The 18,547-nt window shown below is 43.3% G+C and overlaps 1 protein-coding gene across 7 annotated transcripts in view; it reads left to right on the top strand.

Moving 5' to 3' along the window:
* The window catches only part of PLEKHA7 (pleckstrin homology domain containing A7), a 224,400-nt gene that overhangs the window by 47,397 nt on the left and 158,456 nt on the right, over positions 1–18,547 (top strand). Inside the window, exon 1 of one of the 7 annotated variants that reach the window (XM_066640694.1) lies at positions 12,791–13,030. The exons of the other annotated variants lie outside the window; for them this stretch is intronic. The gene's annotated coding sequence lies outside the window, so the exon portion shown is untranslated. Of the gene's footprint in view, positions 1–12,790; positions 13,031–18,547 lie in introns of those variants that run through there. 7 annotated transcript variants of the gene reach the window in all.

Below are 18,547 nucleotides of genomic sequence, written 5' to 3'. Positions count from 1 at the left end.
TTGTTATCTAAGAACTGTAGTCTCTAATTTATTAAAAACATAGTAAAAGATCATAAGATACATTTTTATTCTTTTAAAATTCTGGTCTTCACCACCTTTTTGTAAACACTATCTGTGCACTATACACAACATACTAGTAGAACAGCGGTTCCCAACCTTGGATTCATGTACTCCCAGGGACACTCAACAGGTCCTTTAGGGGTACTTGAAAAAGAATGGCATAATGGCAGAAAAAGGCAGGTTGTGCTCCAGAATGCTTTGTAGGGCCAGCAAGGCAGGATGGGAGGTAGCTAGTTGGCTGTGAAAGCCCCACCAATAGCTAGTTTTTGGTCATCAATTCATGTATGAACCAGTGATTGAAAACCAGCACAGTGAAAAAGCTGAAACATAATATGGAAAGTGATCAATCACCCAGAATTTCTCAGCACACTTCTGGTGCAAAACAGTGCAAAGGCAGAGTCTTCTGTTCTTCAAACAGATGAAAAGAGAAAATATGTGATGAATACATGAAGTCTGGGCTTTCATAGAGAGGAGATGAGGGCTTGTATTATTACTCATACAAATATTTTGCTAATATGAAGGGTACAATTTATGGAAATGGGCTACCAAGGGATATACAAATGAAAAAGATTGGGAACCACTGCAGGAGAACCAAGAATCAAATCCACATTTAAGGTGTCTGGTGTGTTAAGCCAGAGGCTCTACATACAACATACAACTTATATTTTATTTGTATTGGCAACCTTCAGTCTCGAAAGACTATGGTATCGCGCTCTGAAAGGTGGTTCTGGCACAGCGTCTAGTGTGGCTGAAAAGGCCAATCCGGGAGTGACAATCCCTTCCACACCGGGAGCAAGTGCAGTCTGTCCCTGGTCTGTCTCCCTGGCTATGGGCCTTCCTTCTTTGCCTCTTAGCCTCAGACTGTTGGCAAAGTGTCTCTTCAAACTGGGAAAGGCCATGCTGCACAGCCTGCCTCCAAGCGGGCCGCTCAGAGGCCAGGGTTTCCCACTTGTTGAGGTCCATCCCTAAGGCCTTCAGATCCCTCTTGCAGATGTCCTTGTATCGCAGCTGTGGTCTACCTGTAGGGCGCTTTCCTTGCACGAGTTCTCCATAGAGGAGATCCTTTGGGATCCGGCCATCATCCATTCTCACGACATGACCAAGCCAACGCAGGCGTCTCTGTTTCAGCAGTGAATACATGCTAGGGATTCCAGCACGTTCCAGGACTGTGTTGTTTGGAACTTTGTCCTGCCAGGTGATGCCGAGGATGCGTCGGAGGCAGCGCATGTGGAAAGCGCTCAGTTTCCTCTCCTGTTGTGAGCGAAGAGTCCATGACTCGCTGCAGTACAGAAGTGTACTCAGGACGCAAGCTCTGTAGACCTGGATCTTGGTATGTTCCGTCAGCTTTTTGTTGGACCAGACTCTCTTTGTGAGTCTGGAAAACGTGGTAGCTGCTTTACCGATGCGCTTGTTTAGCTCGGTATCGAGAGAATGAGTGTCGGAGATCGTTGAGCCAAGGTACACAAAGTCATGGACAACCTCCAGTTCATGCTCAGAGATTGTAATGCAGGGAGGTGAGTCCACATCCTGAACCATGACCTGTGTTTTCTTCAGGCTGATTGTCAGTCCAAAATCTTGGCAGGCCTTGCTAAAACGATCCATGAGCTGCTGGAGATCTTTGGCAGAGTGGGTAGTGACAGCTGCATCGTCGGCAAAGAGGAAGTCACGCAGACATTTCAGCTGGACTTTGGATTTTGCTCTCAGTCTGGAGAGGTTGAAGAGCTTTCCGTCTGTTCTGGTCCGGAGATAGATGCCTTCTGTTGCAGTTCCAAAGGCCTGCTTCAGCAGGACAGCGAAGAAAATCCCAAACAAGGTTGGTGCAAGAACACAGCCCTGCTTCACTCCGCTTTGGATGTCAAAAGGGTCTGATGTGGAGCCATCGAAGACAACAGTGCTCTTCATGTCCTTGTGGAAAGATCTGATGATGCTGAGGAGCCTGGGTGGACATCCAATCTTGGGGAGAATCTTGAAGAGGCCGTCTCTGCTGACCAGGTCGAAAGCCTTTGTGAGATCTATGAAGGCTATAAAGAGTGGCTGTCGTTGTTCCCTGCATTTCTCCTGCAGTTGTCTAAGGGAGAATACCATATCAGTGGTGGACCTGTTGGCTCGGAATCCACACTGCGATTCTGGATAGACGCTCTCTGCAAGTACCTGGAGCCTCTTTAGTACAACTCGGGCAAACAGCTTTCCTACAACGCTAAGGAGAGAGATGCCGCGGTAGTTGTTGCAGTCACCCCTGTCACCTTTGTTCTTGTACAGCGTGATGATGTTTGCATCCCTCATGTCTTGAGGTACTCCACCTTCTCTCCAGCAGAGACAGAGGATTTCATGCAGCTCAGTGACGATGATCTCTTTGCAGCATTTTAGGACTTCAGCAGGGATGCTGTCTTTTCCAGGTGCCTTGCCAAAGGCAAGGGAGTCCAGGGCCACGTGAAGTTCTTCTAGGGTTGGTTCACTGTCAAGCTCTTCCAGCACAGGCAGGCACTCAATGTTGTTCAGTGCTTCTTCGGTGACTACAACTTATAACACATTCAATTATAATGTGCAATTCAATTCACAGCAGAGAGATGCAGCCTCATATATTTGCAACCCTTTTTACTGAGAAGTAGACTCATTGCTATCCATGCATGTTATTCTTAAGTAATGGTGCACTGAATTATAGCCTGAGAAGGAGGGTCCCATCCTGGTGTTTCAAAAAACAGACCTGCTTTGCAAGCATTTGCAGAGCAGAACCAGTCTGCAGCAGAAGGAAGGAGAATAAAAGGTTAACTTTGGCTGGAATTTCCCAGTTGCTGTAGAAACAAATTGCTTCTAAGGAGCTGTGCCTGCCTGCTGCTTGAGAAAGGAAACTTGGTGCCTGTCTGCTGCTTGAGAACCAAACTTTTCAGAGTTGAAAGACTCTGCCCTGTGATTGACCTGGAGATAAGGCAAAGTGATAATTTGAACTTGATTACTTGGCAAAAATTTTACATACTATAGGTGAGTATCTATGGTAATCAATCTGTATAAGATGGCTGTATAATAATCCTCATTGCTTCAATTCATAATAAGACCTTATACCTTTGAATTATTCTTTTGTGAGATGTTTGTGGGATATATGTTCAACAACCTGATTGCATATACTTTGTGTACTGCTGGTGAGAGATTGTGTACTGTTGTCTCGGACCCACAGTAATATATTTGCACTGATGCATTACCGTAATAATACCATAGTCTTTCGAAACTGAAGGTTGCCAATACGCTCAATAATACAGTATGTAATTTGTGACAATCTGCTGGTGCAAGAGTCCATATACTCCTATCATGATTATTGGTTTGCTAATGCAGCAAGTCTTTGACTGTATCTCTTTGAAAGAGATACAATTTTTATGAGATAAGTCACAACAATTTTTGTTACCTGGAAACACTGTTCCATTCTATTCCATTAATCACTGTAGAAAATATGACTGCCAGCTGAATTCAGAGTTTGTTTTAATTTATCTTGGTTACCTGTCAGATTAGGAAAGTAATTGTCTTAGACCAATTGTTTGGCACATTTTTCATGAATGACATGTCAAATTCATTTAGTTTATAAGAGCCTGAGGATGGGAATAGAAGATCAAGTGATTTTTCATTATTTGGTGGCTGTCTTTACGAAGACATAAATCAAAGTATACAGTGCAGAGGATGTTCACACATACTTACTCTTTCCTTAGAAACATTCATTGCAATGTGTTATCCAAAGCGGCACAGGAACTCTACAAGCCTGGGTGGACAACTCTGCCATTCCCTGTCCAGCGCAAACTGTATGGGAGCCAAAGCCTCCTAACCCAAGCTCCACATGGGGCACTTCCAGTAGCTCAACAATCCAGAAGTTTGGTGATGATGTCAGCACCAGGCATCTAACGCCTTTGAAGTAAAAGGTTGCTGACCCCTGGGCTATAGTGTTCCATTTGGTTAACACATTTCAGCCACACACTTCCCCTCAAATATGTAATATCACAAATGATTTCTTCCCAACAACGGGAATATTACCGGTGGCTGGATGTGCTGATCTTTTGATATAGTTTGCTTATTGATATGCAAGGGGAGTTTTTCCTCTAGAGCAGGGGTGTCCAAACATTTTGGCAGGAGGGCCACATCATCTCTCTATCACTGTGTCAGGGACCAGGAAAAAAGAGAATTAATTTACATTTCAAATTTGAATAAATTTACATAAATGAATATATTTGAGATGGAGCTTATATGAATGAATGAAAGTCTTACAGTAGCTCAAGACCTATAAAAGGCCTTGCACAAAGCAAGGGCAATCTTTCCTTCGATGCCACTGCTGCATCACAGACATGAAACAGCAAGTAGTGGAGGGAGCCCTCATCCCACAGCTCAGGTGAGAGGTCGAACAGTTGTCCTCACACTGAGAGTAGTTGCGTCGGGCCAGCACGGGCTCCAGTAAATCTCTGGAGGGCCAGATGGTCATTGGAGACTGGGGGCTCCCCGTAGGCTGGATTGGGAGTCCCCAAGGGCCACAAGTGGCCCCCGGGCCGGGGTTTAGGCACCCCTGGTATAGAGCTATATGTAGAGGTGTATGTTTCCAGTGAGTAAGATAGGATTACAGTCTAGGACTAGGTCTTACTTTTTTGAGTAAAATAAATAACATTATTTTCAAACTCTTCTAGCTGTATGGTAATTGAGGCACATACCTCCTGAGCAATTGAGGAGTCTTCTTATGCATCCTCCTTGGGGTGCAAAACACAATACAGCAGAAGGTAATCTTTGCCAATTCGAGATGGGCTAATAAGAAATAAAATAATGGTTCTTGTTGAACTTGCCCAGTAGAAGCCTCCTAGTTGTCCTATGGCAGTGGTTCTTACACATTTGGTACCAGGACCTACTTTCTAGAATGAGAATCTGTCAGGACCCACCAGAAGTGATGTCATGACCAGAAGGGACATCATCAAGCAGGAAAATTTTTAACAATCCTAGGTTGCAATCCTACCCACACTTACCCTGGAGTAAGGCCCATTTGCTATCAGTTTTAAAAGCATATACATAGTAGCTTGTTAAAAGTATAGGTCTGTAACATTTCCCCAAATGCAGTTGCATACCATAGGAGAATCAAATCTAATATATTAAAAATAAAATATTGAAATGAATGGGGACCCACCTGAAATTGGTTCGCAACCCACCTAGTGGGTCCCGACCCACAGTTTGAGAAACACTCTCCTGGGTCACAGTGTTCCCTGTCATGGGTTGCACTTAGCATCCTATGGCACTTGTTCTCAAAGTCTCTGGAAGTTCAAGAACCAGGGTAAGTCTTTGTGGGGGTGAGGTGGAAAGCAGCTACGCAGTCCTGGGGATTGTGCCATTTGGGGAAGAGGGTCTGTTTTAATTTAATTTATCTACTGCTGGGGTCTAGGGGGTGCGGGGAGCCCTATGGACCCACTTCCAGTTTGGCGATCACACTCCCTCAGACCCCGGTAGCTGGTAAGTTAAATTAAAAACAGCCCCCCTTCCCCTGCAGCAGTATGATTCTGAGAATCGAGTTGCTACTTTCTCTTGCCCCATCTGTTAAAGAGAAAGGGGCAGTGGGTCTCAGGCTGGTGATCCACTGTCTTATAGCATTGCTCTTTTGGTGTGAGTGTTATAAGTGTGGTTATGTGTGGTTGCTCTATCTTACTAGTTAAGGGAGAGGCATAGTGATTTACCCCAGGCCCCCTGTGAAGCTAGATTACTTTAACTATCACAGCAACTGGTAAAAGAACTGGGCTACCTAGTAGTGTAAAGGAGTGCCCCTTTAAGCACCTCCAGTGTTTGTCAAATGAGGAACTGCATAGTGGGAAAGCTTCTTCCACCACAGGACAGTGTTTTCATGGCTCACCAAGAGGTTAACTCCTTGCCTCTTGCCCTATTTCAAAGACTTGGTTGGGGTCTTGCATTGTTACTGCAACCCTTGAGCTTCCCTGCAGTCTTTCTCTTCTCCCATTCCCCTCCTACTACTGCATAACCATCAGTCCTTTACCCCGATTTACCTAAGTTGCTAATGTTCTGCTACCCCGCTTTTCTCCCCTCCCTGTTTGCACCATTATGTGGCCCCTTTCTCCTTATATTCTCTATCTCCTTCTTCCTACCTTGCTTTTAAGACCTAGTTGCATGAGTGATCCTTTGTGTACATTATACTGCATTACCATTTTGATTCCCTTTCTCATGTATTGTATATCTCCACAATAAAACCTTTCTATTGTTTCACCTATATCCTTGCCACTCTTCTCATTCCATTCCTTTAAGTTGTGCTGTGAGCCACTACAGTTAGTCCCTGCATGCCCAGCAGACTTTCCCCAAGTGCACATATTACTGAGCATGTCTAGTAACAGTATAGTTAACAGCTATCATTGCTAAATATTTACTAAGTCTTCTTAGCAGAGGTGACACAAAATGGCTACACACTGATCACGGATGTGTGTCACTACTAAAATAAAAAATTGCATCCAATCAGCTCTACTAAGAAAATTTTTTTACGGATGTTGTGGGTTTTTAAATTTCTTCATTTTTATATACCCATGTGTTTTTAAGGCAGGCTAAATAGTTATGTCAGTGGCTAGTAATATCCTGTCAGGATGAGGCATGTATAATGCTTTTCTATGAAAAGTGGGTAGAGCAACACTGAAATGGTGAAGCCCACAATCCTCTGACCAGCAGATTTGGTGGTCATTACACTTGAATACTCATTACCCTTGAATGCTGAATACTGTTTTTAAGGGTTGTTTGAGACATTGCTAATCATCCCAAAATTCTCAAATATGCAGTAACAGATAGTAGTTGTGATGATATAATTTATGTGACTGTACTGTTTATTATGGCTTTGGTAACTGATTTTTATAAACTGATTTTGGTAACTGATTTTGTTTGAAGGTTATGTATGTATAATATCATGAGCAATTAGGACACCACTTGGGAAGTGTTTTTGGCACTCTCTGATATTACTGCTTACATTCCAAGCTTGTTAATTTTTGGGGAACAAAGATTAAGATTGTGTGTTGTTTGCAGATACTGACCCTTGTGAGAATGAATTACTTCATGAACATAAGAACATAAGAACAGCTCCACTGGATCAGGCCATAGGCCCATCTAGTCCAGCTTCTTGTATCTCACAGCGGCCCACCAAATGCCCCAAGGAGCACACCAGATAACAAGAGACCTGCATCCTGGTGCCCCCCCTTGCATCTGGCATTCTGACATAACCCATTTCAAAAATCAGGAGGTTGCGCATACACATCATGGCTTGTACCCCGTAATGGATTTTTCCTCCAGAAACTTGTCCAATCCCCTTTTAAAGGCATCCAGGCCAGTCGCCATCACCACATCCTGTGGCAAAGAGTTCCACAGACCAACCACACACTGAGTAAAGAAATATTTTTCTTTTGTCTGTCCTAACCCGCACAACACTCAATTTTAGTGGATGTCCCCTGGTTCTGGTATTATGTGAGAGTGTAAAGAGCATCTCCCTATCCACTCTGTCCATCCCCTGCATAATTTTGTATGTCTCAATCATGTCCCCCCTCAGGCGTCTCTTTTCTAGGCTGAAGAGGCCCAAACGCCGTAGCCTTTCCTCATAAGGAAGGTGCTCCAGCCCCGTAATCATCTTAGTCGCTCTCTTTTGCACCTTTTCCATTTCCACTATGTCTTTTTTGAGATGCGGCGACCAGAACTGGACACAATACTCCAGGTGTGGCCTTACCATCGATTTGTACAACAGCATTATAATATTAGCCGTTTTGTTCTCAATACCCTTCCTAATGATCCCAAGAATAGAATTGGCCTTCTTCACTTCCGCCGCACATTGGGTTGACACTTTCATTGACCTGTCCACCACCACCCCAAGATCTCTCTCCTGATCTGTCACAGACAGCTCAGAACCCATCAGCCTATATCTAAAGTTTTGATTTTTTGCCCCAATGTGCATGACTTTACACTTACTGACATTGAAGTGCATCTGCCATTTTGTTGCCCATTCTGCCAGTCTGGAGAGGTCCTTCTGGAGCTCCTCACAATCACTTCTGGTCTTCACCACTCGGAAAAGTTTGGTGTCGTCTGCAAACTTTGCAACCTCACTACTCAACCCTGTCTCCAGATCATTTGTGGAGGAATGATTTTTGCTATATCCTGTTACGCATGGATGAGAACAATTATTTTATTGTTTGTAAAATAATTGAGGAAGTAGAAAGGATATGAGGAAACAGTACAGGTGCAACCTATTTATCCACGGATTTTTCATCTGCAGATTTGTCTCAAAGCAAATCGGGTGGGGGAATTGAAAGTTGCACACACCTTTGCCCTTCACTGGCGTCTCAATCCATTTCAAGGCAGCCCAAAACACTGTAAAAAGGCTCTGCTCCGCCTCACCTCGCACAGGAAAGGAAATAGCCCTGGAAGAGGTTCCCCTTCTGAAGGAACAGTCAGACTCCTAGAGCCCTTGAGCTAGCAAAGAGGCTGAAGAGGGGGAGGGGGTGGAAAACCTCTGTAGCCAGAGCACGTGTGCAGAGAGAGAGAGAACACGAGAGAGAGTGCGCTCGCTCGCTCTCTCTCTCTCTCTCTCTCTCTCTCTCTCTCTCTCTCTCTCTCACACACACACACACACACACACACACACACACACAGAGGCAGGTGTGGTAGTAACAGAGGGGATTGCTTTAAAAAACCCAGGGAGTGTTTGCTGAATTCCCCCCCCCCAACTGAGATGGTGCAGGCTCTCCAGCCTACACAAACAAAACAGCCCAGCAAGCAAGTCTTCCCAGCAAGTCAAAGCACGAGATTTAGGCTGCAATCCTATCCACACTTTCCTGGGAGTAAGCCCCATTAACTAGAATGGGACTTACTTCTGAGTAGGCAGGCATAGGACTGGGCTCTCAGGCTACAATCCTCTCCACACTTTCCTGGGAGTAAGCACCATTAACTACAATGGGGCTGAGTAAAAATGCATAGGACTGGACTCTTAAAAGCTAAGCCGAAGCAGGGACAGCTGACAAGGGAGGAGGGCTGAGTATGGGGTGGAGGAGGGGGAGACAATTGAGAACAGCTGCCTTAGTGTCAGCCCCAAGTGTCAGGCTGCAGTGTATTTGCATAACTCTATGCAATTTAGCGCAATGCATTTTTTCTTAATCAAGGTGGTCACTCACATGAGTGAGTTCTAAATCGGAATGGATCTCACGTGCATAAGTAGGCTCCACCTGTAATTCCACATTAAAGCACCGAAGACACCGGCCTATAAGTTGACCCCACAGATAAGTCAAGGGCAGGTTTTGTGTCAACAATCATGGAACTTTCTATAACCCTCGGATAAGTCAGGGGTTAAACTTAGGGGGGTGTCTGACTATAGTTTTGTCTGATTTTACCCAAGACCAGATCCTGAAAAATAACCCACCACTAATTGTTACCTAAGAACTGTAGCCTCTATTAAAAACATAGTAAAAGATCATAAGATACAGAAAAGAAATGCAGGGAACAACGACAGCCTCTCTTTATAGCCTTCATAGATCTCACAAAGGCTTTCGACCTGGTCAGCAGGGATGGCCTCTTCAAGATTCTCCCCAAGATTGGATGTCCACCCAGGCTCCTCAGCATCATCAGATCCTTCCACAAGGACATGAAGGGCACTGTTGTCTTTGATGGCTCCACATCAGACCCCTTTGACATCCGAAGCGGCGTGAAGCAGGGCTGTGTTCTTGCACCAACCTTGTTTGGGATCTTCTTCGCTGTCCTGCTGAAGCAGGCCTTTGGAACTACAACAGAAGGCATCTATCTCCGGACCAGATCAGACAGAAAGCTCTTCAACCTCTCCAGACTGAGAGCAAAGTCCAAAGTCCAGCTGAAATGTCTGTGTGACTTCCTCTTTGCCGACGATGCAGCTATCACTACCCACTCTGCCAAAGATCTCCAGCAGCTCATGGATCGTTTTAGCAAGGCCTGCCAAGATTTTGGACTGACAATCAGCCTGAAGAAAACACAGGTCATGGTTCAGGATGTGGACTCACCTCCCTGCATTACAATCTCTGTGCATGAAGTGGAGGTTGTCCATGACTTTGTGTACCTTGGCTCAACGATCTCCGACACTCTTTCTCTCGATACCGAGCTAAACAAACGCATCGGTAAAGCAGCTACCACGTTTTCCAGACTCACAAAGAGAGTCTGGTCCAACAAGAAGCTGACGGAACATACCAAGATCCAGGTCTACAGAGCTTGCGTCCTGAGTACACTTCTGTACTGCAGCGAGTCATGGACTCTTCACTCACAACAGGAGAGGAAACAGAATGCTTTCCACATGCGCTGCCTCCGACGTATTCTCGGCATCACCTGGCAGGACAAAGTTCCAAACAACACAGTCCTGGAACGTGCTGGAATCCCTAGCATGTATGCACTACTGAAACAGAGACGCCTGCGTTGGCTCGGTCATGTCGTGAGAATGGATGATGGCTGGATCCCAAAGGATCTCCTCTATGGAGAACTCGTGCAAGGAAAGCGCCCTACAGGTAGACCACAGCTGCGATACAAGGACATCTGCAAGAGGGATCTGAAGGCCTTAGGAGTGGACCTCAACAAGTGGGAAACCCTGGCCTCTGAGCGGCCCGCTTGGAGGCAGGCTGTGCAACATGGCCTTTCCCAGTTTGAAGAGACACTTTGCCAACAGTCTGAGGCTAAGAGGCAAAGAAGGAAGGCCCATAGCCAGGGAGACAGGCCAGGGACAGACTGCACTTGCTCCCAGTGTAAGGGATTGTCACTCCCGAATCGGCCTTTTCAGCCACACTAGACGCTGTTCCAGAACCATCTTTCAGAGCACGATACCATAGTCTTTCAAGACTGAAGGTTGCCAACTATAAGATACATTTTTATTCTTTTAAAATTCTGGTCTTCACCACCTTTTTGTTAACACTATCAGAGTAAGTGCACTGTAAACTACATACCAGTAAAACAGTGGTTCCCAACCTGGTATTCATGTACTCCCAGAGACGCTCAACAGGACCTTTAGGGTACTTGAAAAAGAATGGAATAATGGCAGAAAAAGGCAGGTCATGCTCCAGAATGCCTTGCAAGGACCAGCAAGGCAGGAAGGGAGGTAGCTATGAAAACCCCACCAGTAGCTAGTTTTTAGTCATCAATTCATGTATGAACCAGTGATTGAAAACCAGCACAGTGAAAAAGCTGAAACATAATATGGAAAGTGATCAATCACCCAGAATTTCTCAGCACACTTCTGGTGCAAAACAGTGCAAAGGCAGAGTCTTCTGTTCTTCAAACAGATAAAAAGAGAAAATATGTGATGAATACATGAAGTCTGGGCTTTCATAGAGAGGAGATGAGGGCTTGTATTATTACTCGTACAAATATTTTGCTAATAGGAAGGGTACAATTTATGGAAATTGGATGCCAAGGGATACTGCAAGTGAAAAAGGTTGGGAACCACTGCAGGAGATCCATGAATCAAATCTACCTTTAAGGTGGACATGAGGAGAACCTTGAATTAAAGACACCTTTAAGGTGTCTGGTGTGTTAAGCCAGAAGCTCTACATACAACATACAACCCATAACACATAACTGAGAATGTGCAATTCAATTCACAGCAGAGAGATGAGATATTTCCAACCCTTTTTACTCAGAAGTAGACCCACTGCTTTCCATGGGTGTTATTCTGAATTAATAGTGCACTGAATTGTAGCCTGGGAAGGAGGGTCCCATCCTGGTGTTTTCAAAAACAGACCTGCTTTGCAAGCATTTGCCAAGCAGAACCAGAACCAGGCTGCAGCAGAAGGAAGGAGAATTAAAGGTTAACTTTGGCTGGAATGTCCCTGGAAAGTAACTATAGCAACTAAGGAGGTGCCTGCCTGAGCTGAGCAATAGCTCAGCTGAGAAAGGAAACTGTTCAGAGTTGAAAGGCTCTGCCCTCTGATTGACCTGGAGATAAGGCCAAGTGAGAATTGGAGCTTGATTACTTGGCAAAAATATACATATCTTTGGTAAGTAACTTACACACACACACACACATGTTTTTCAGTATATAAATTTCACAATATTTCATTAGATAGTATTACAATTTAATTTTCATACCTCCTTGATGGATTCCTTAAAAAAAAAATCTCAATCAATCAACATAATTAATGTGCATACTTGAAAATTCTTTTCTCCTTTAAGTTCTAGGATTGTTTGGGGTGTTTCTAATTTATTGCTATCCTTTTTTCCCTGAAGGTAGTTATAGATACAAAAATATTGGTGAGATTGAACTTAGTGAGATTTACTTCTGAGGAGGCATTCATAGGATTGTGCTGTCAGAATTATATTTTCATTTTTTTAAATAAAAAAATATAAAGCTTGCCGGCACATTGACCAAAAAGTACAAAAAAATCCTAATTCATAATTTAGTGGCTGAATTTACACTTTGTTTCTCTAATAAAGTTATATAAGGTTGCAGTTCCGTGCATAATTATAGAAGAAAGCTCCATTGAACGTAGTATGACTTATTTCTGAGTAAACATGCATAGGATTGTGCTGAAATTTTATGAAAATGAAGCGTCTTGTGGCACCTTAAAGACTAAGATGGCCCAATCTTACAGGCACACTGTGCCACCAGAATGTGCATTCAGTGTCAGTGTGAGAGAAAGGGGGTGTGGACAGAATGGGGTGGAGTGTGTATACACACACACACACACACAGCCTGCCTGAACAGAAAGGAGGAACAGATCTGGAACAAAAAGGATGGCAGATAAAGGCTGGCAAGGGGGCCATATCGGCACTACTGATATCTTATTCAACTTCCCTGCCTTGATCCATCTTCCTAGGTCTACTTTGATTTGTTCCAGCTAAATTGCTGGTGCAGATCCAAGTAGACCTGTTCAGGCAGCAGAGGCTCCCCGCCCCTCTCTAGGCAAAAGAACTTATGTTCCTGTAACTGGACGCTGCCCTCTCCTGCAGGATGCAGCATGTGCGTAAGTGGCTAGGCTGCTTGGTAAGATTTTTTAAAAACTGGATTGGGCTGTAACAAATATGTTTTGGCATAAGCTTTGTCAGTCTTTAAGGTGCCAAAGATTACGTTGTTCTTGTCATTACAAATTAACACAAACTTGCTCTACCATGTTTTTATTTTATCTATGAAACTACGTGTGCCATAATACTTTCTACAACATGACACTTCTGCACTAATACTACATTATGAAAGTAAATGCACAATCTTTTTTATAAGTAATTTGTGAACTGTCACCAAAGGGAATCTGGTCATAAATATGGGTCATAACTGTTTAAATAAATCCAGTGGATTTATGGTAAAGGTTATAAAAATGATCCAGCCAATTTTACTTTCAGCTTTCATTAGATTGTAGTTCCCATAAACTAGAATAGCACACATGTTATTTTCTCAATATTGTCTGTATTGTTGTTTCTAAGGGTAATTGTTTTAGCCTTTATTTTATCTTATTTTTCCCTGGGCTAAAAATGACCTTCATTTTGTTCTTGTAGGTTGAAGCTAAGCAATAGCAGTAGTTCAGATATTTTATCAGGAATATTTTAGAGTATGTGTAGAAGTGATAGTAATTGAATGCCAGCCAGCACAGTTTCCTAAGCCTTAATAAGGAAAGCTAATTTTGGAAACTCTCTTCTTATCTGTCCATTAGGTTAGGAGCTCTTATAAGCTATATCAGTTCCTTTACAGCATCTCAACAAGTGTCTTTAATAACACTGTTCTGAAATGTGGAGGCATAGTTGACACTTGAGTATTAATACTCCTAAAGTGTTCAAATATTTTCCACTACAGATTTCGTAGGCTGTATTTCTGGAGTCTGCTTGTGCTTTCTGGGAGATTGAAACTGGTCTGAAACTAGAAAGTTTGGGTCTTAGAACTGAATCCCCCAAGTCTCTTTCAGGAAAAATAATTCTTTTTTCCCCAGATGCTACTTAATTAGGATTTCTAATGGACTTTATTTGTAAAAATAAATAAAAGCTTGCAAGAACTTGAGACAATTCTGTCCAAAAATGTAAAAATTACATGCTCCCCATGGAGATGCTATGTTGTTCATTTTTAAGCACTTTTCCCCATTTTGTCTCATGGCCTAAAACAGGGATGGCCAACCTTTCAACTTTAAGGCTCCTGGACCTTTAACAATTGTGTAGAAGAGAGAATTTCAGCAGGTGCAGCTTGTGATCTCACAGATGGTTAGCCAAAGGTTTAAAAGGCCTTGGTTACTACAGGTGTTGTCATTCCTCTTGTATCCATGGATCTTATATCTGCAGTTTCACTTATCTGGATCTAGGGTGTGCCCATTACTGTTTTTCTGTAGTAATGCTTGCAGCACAGGTGTTTCTTGCTTAATATTCTTGCTTAACTGAGGAACCATGCAGGCAACCAGCCTGCCTGTTAGAGAGAAACTAACTGAATGTTAACAGGAAGCAAGAACTGTCCTGCTTCCTGCTAACATTCTGTTAGTCTCCCTCTAGCATGCAGACTGGTTGCCTGCAGGTTTTGTTCCTCAGTTAAGCAAGAATATTAAGCAAGAAACACCTGTGCTGCAAGCATTACTACTAAAAAACAAAGATACTGTAATGGGGCCTTGGAGACAGCAATTTATATAGGGTCCTCTGTAGCCATGGTTTGCAAATCAGAGGAGGGGGGCTGGAATGTAACCCTCATGGATATGGGGGAATGCCGGTATATTTTATTCTCCAAAGCATATAAAATACAGGCTATTGAACATAAGTTATCCCTTAACTTATCCCAGTAGTGCTGAAGGTACATTAAATGCACAAAATGGGAAATGTGTTTTGCGTGTATTGGGTATGTATTGGATGTATGTATCTTACTGATGTCACTAGCCCCTATTCAAAATACACTTGTCATGCCACTGTTTCTTACATGGGACATATACATTATTTGCTTACTTATTTTAATAAATTGTTGCATGTTGGTGCTTGGTCTGGAGGTTGAGGTAAAGGCATATGTATTCTATACTTTCAGGGTAATGAAGGCTATGGAAAAGAAGTCTCATTCCTTTCTATTATGTTTTGTCTGTCAACTGATTGTTTTTTGGACCTTATCCTTGCAAGAGAGAAGAATATTAATTCAGAATTGTTAATTGAAATGACCATAGCAAATGATTTTAGACTTTTTGGGGATAGTGCTGAAACTATGAAATGTATTGATAAACCTATAAAAATATCTGTGTAGGTATTGATCACTATATTTGGATGCTTGGATTTTTGTAACATTGCATTACAGGTACTAGAATTAGTAATTTGGCTGTGGTGAAAATGAATTTCCTTTAACAAATCATTCTTAGCAGCAAAGAAGGCAATCACTTTAACAGCGTGAACCACTTACTGACACTAAGTTATTGCCAGTTATTACCAGAACTAGTGAACGAGATTTGAAATAAGCCAGGACTTCAAAACTCAGGAGACCTTGACTTGTAATAGGATTGGATACCTTACAGATTCCTGATGCTATTCCTGAATGAGAAATTGGATTAGAAAGTGCATGGACAATGTAGAACTGGATCAAACCGAAAACCATTTATTGGAGTTTTATGTTTGCCATCTCATGGCTGTCATTCTTGTTGCCTGGCTTCCTTCAATTGCAAGAGAAATGACTCTTAATACTTATTGTTGGAGACCAGTTAGATGCTTCCAGGCATCTGGAGTCCCCAGCTGCAGTGGCCTGTGGGCAGAAGAAATAGGATCCAGTTGACATAGTCACTTTCAGCTCCCTTCAACCCCTAGATTCTAGTGTGACCAGCATGGGTCCCAGGCAAGCTTAAGGCTTGATGGGAAGGGTGGGAGGGAAAAGACTTGCCCATCTGCAGTGCCATCCTGTTGTCTCCTGTTGTCTTAACTGTCGTGACATCCAGCATTCAGGTAAGCAGAGCGAGGGAACGCTGAAAGCTAGGGTAGCAGTGAATAGTGGTGGTGGAGAATGTGGCAGTTGTGGGACATAGAGGCTGGTTTGTGTATACCGGGTGTCCAGATCAGATCTTAGCCGAGGAGCCAGGACATGCTGGTGCCACTGCTTGGGTACAAGTCTAGAAATTATCTTCTGGCTTAATCTTGTCTATATAAATAGTTAGAATATATAGGTATTGGAACCAAACTGCATTGCCCACAGCCATATCATTCTTTTCTGAAATGATACAAGAAACAAAGGTTAGAAACAGGATTGAACCTGTTTGGGAATTTCACAATCAGGTTAGCGGTTTTTATTGGGGGGGGGGTGGAATCTGAGAACATCTTACATTTTACACCCTGAATTTACAGCCACAGACTTCCTATGTCTACATGTTTCTTGGCAGCACTTGCCAGTCATAAGAGATGGGGTTTACCCTTGAGGGCAACAAACATTCTGGTCCTGCAAGTGATGTGACAGGGGGTTGTGGGATATAGTATTATATGATGCATATGGAGAATTCCCTTAGCCAAATCCAATCCTAAAATTACGTATATCAATGGACAAATAATTAAGACATAGTTTGTAATGATCTCCCCAGTAACCAATATGTCAACTGGTGACAAATTATTATTGTGGAGATGAAGACTAAGTGGGAACCAGCCTCAAGATTACTTCTTCCTTGCTGTCCATTCCTTTCTACATATCCATCAGTGTGACAGTGCATTTCTTCTACTGCATTACCCCTATGCCACTCATGCAGGATACAACAACTACATTGTCCACACAGAGGAACAAGTCAAAAAAAGGCGTGCTTGACTGAAGCATGAGAGCAGCTGTTAATCCTCCTCCTTCACAATTTTGTGGTTCCTCGGTTCCTTGGCATCGCGGTTCCTCAGGTAGCCCAGTCTTAGAACTTTTCCAAAATGTTGCAAAACATGTCCATGCTTCAGTAATTTTTGCCTATTCCCATCAAATATCAATGATCTCATGTTATAATTTCTAGACTGAAGAGGTCCAAACGCCGTAGCCTTTCCTCATAAGGAAGGTGCCCCACCCTAGTAATCATCTTAGTCGCTCTCTTTTGCACCTTTTCCATTTCCACTATGTCCTTTTTGAGATGTGGTGACCAGAACTGGATGTAATACTCCAGGTGTGGCCTTACCATTGATTTGTACAACGGCATTATAATATTAGCTGTTGCCTGAGGGGGGACATGATTGGGGCATACAAAATTATGCATGGGAAGGATAGAGAGTTGCTATCAACTATCCAGAGAGTTGCTCTTTACATTCTCACATAACACCAGAACCAGGGGACATCCACTAAAATTGAGTATTGGGAGAGTTAGGACAGACAAAAGAAAATATTTCTTTACTCAGCGTGTGGTTGGTCTGTAGAACTCCTTGCCGCAGGATGTGGTGATGGCATCTGGCCTAGATGCCTTTAAAAAGGGATTGGGCAAATTTCTGGAGATAAAATCCATTATAGGTTACAAACCGTGATATGTATGTGCAACCTCCTGATTTTAGAAATGGGCTATGACAATGCCAGATGCAAGGGAGGGCATGAGGATGCAGGTCTCTTATTATCTGGTGTGCTCCCTAGGGCATTTGGTGGGCCACTGTGAGATACAGGAAGCTGGACTAGATGGGCCTTTGGCCTGATCCAGTTCTTATATGATTTCTCATATGGCAAGGAAGCCCCTTGCTTCTGAGAGTAGTAGCTGGAAAGGTTGGAATACAGATTTCCTCCAAATGAATTGATTAAAAGATTGGGTTAAAGTTCGAGCCAATGCTGCTTTTGCTCCTTTCCTCCTACTTCTCACAAGCAAAGCAGAGGAGATGGCTACCCTTTAAAACTGAAAACAAGAAGACAAGCTGTAACAAAGAAGGACTCCACCAGGGGGCAGTCTAGGATATCATCTCATCACCTCTGAGGACTCATGAATATCTGACAGCTAGGTTAAGGTTTCCATTCTTACCTTCAGAATCCACATGGAACACCCCTAACTCATGAATTAAGAAGTGAAAAGGGTACTTAGCTTATTCTGTGTGTGGGGGGGTGGGGGGAACCAAGGATCACTTGTGGATACAAAAACTCGCATGGGCACTATATTTGTGGGAAATGCTGATTTCTGTGGGTGTTTTTTGCAGTTTTGTTCTGGGCCTTAGGAAGGCCTGTAACCATGCCCACCCTGGCTAATCAGGTCATCCAGAGGGAGGGATGGTCTGCTGGGTGACAGAGGTGGTAAATCCTGTAACCTTGAAGAAGGCCATGATGGGTTCACACATTTAAAAAGCCCTCTTTGGACCCCGCTACCTTACAACTTCAGACCTGTCACTAGTGTTCTGTATGGAAAGATGTTGAAAGGTGTGGCAACAGAGCTTCAGAAGGAGATTCTTGAATGATATTAAATGCTTTTCAATCTGGCTTTTGACCAAACAGTGGACAGAAACTGCCTTATAGCACAATCCTAACTTGCGCTGGAACAGGCAGGCCAGTGGTCTTACACTGTATCCAGCACAAGTTTGGGGCCAATTGCAGGCCAGCCTGGGGTGAGGGGAAAAAAATTCCCCTTACCCTGGGTAACACTGC

This window comes from Tiliqua scincoides, chromosome 1 (genome assembly GCF_035046505.1).
Source record: "Tiliqua scincoides isolate rTilSci1 chromosome 1, rTilSci1.hap2, whole genome shotgun sequence".
In the NCBI taxonomy this organism is placed as follows: Eukaryota; Metazoa; Chordata; class Lepidosauria; order Squamata; family Scincidae; genus Tiliqua; species Tiliqua scincoides.
Note: the sequence above shows the minus strand (reverse complement) of the source record. Positions and strands in the feature narration are given on the sequence as shown.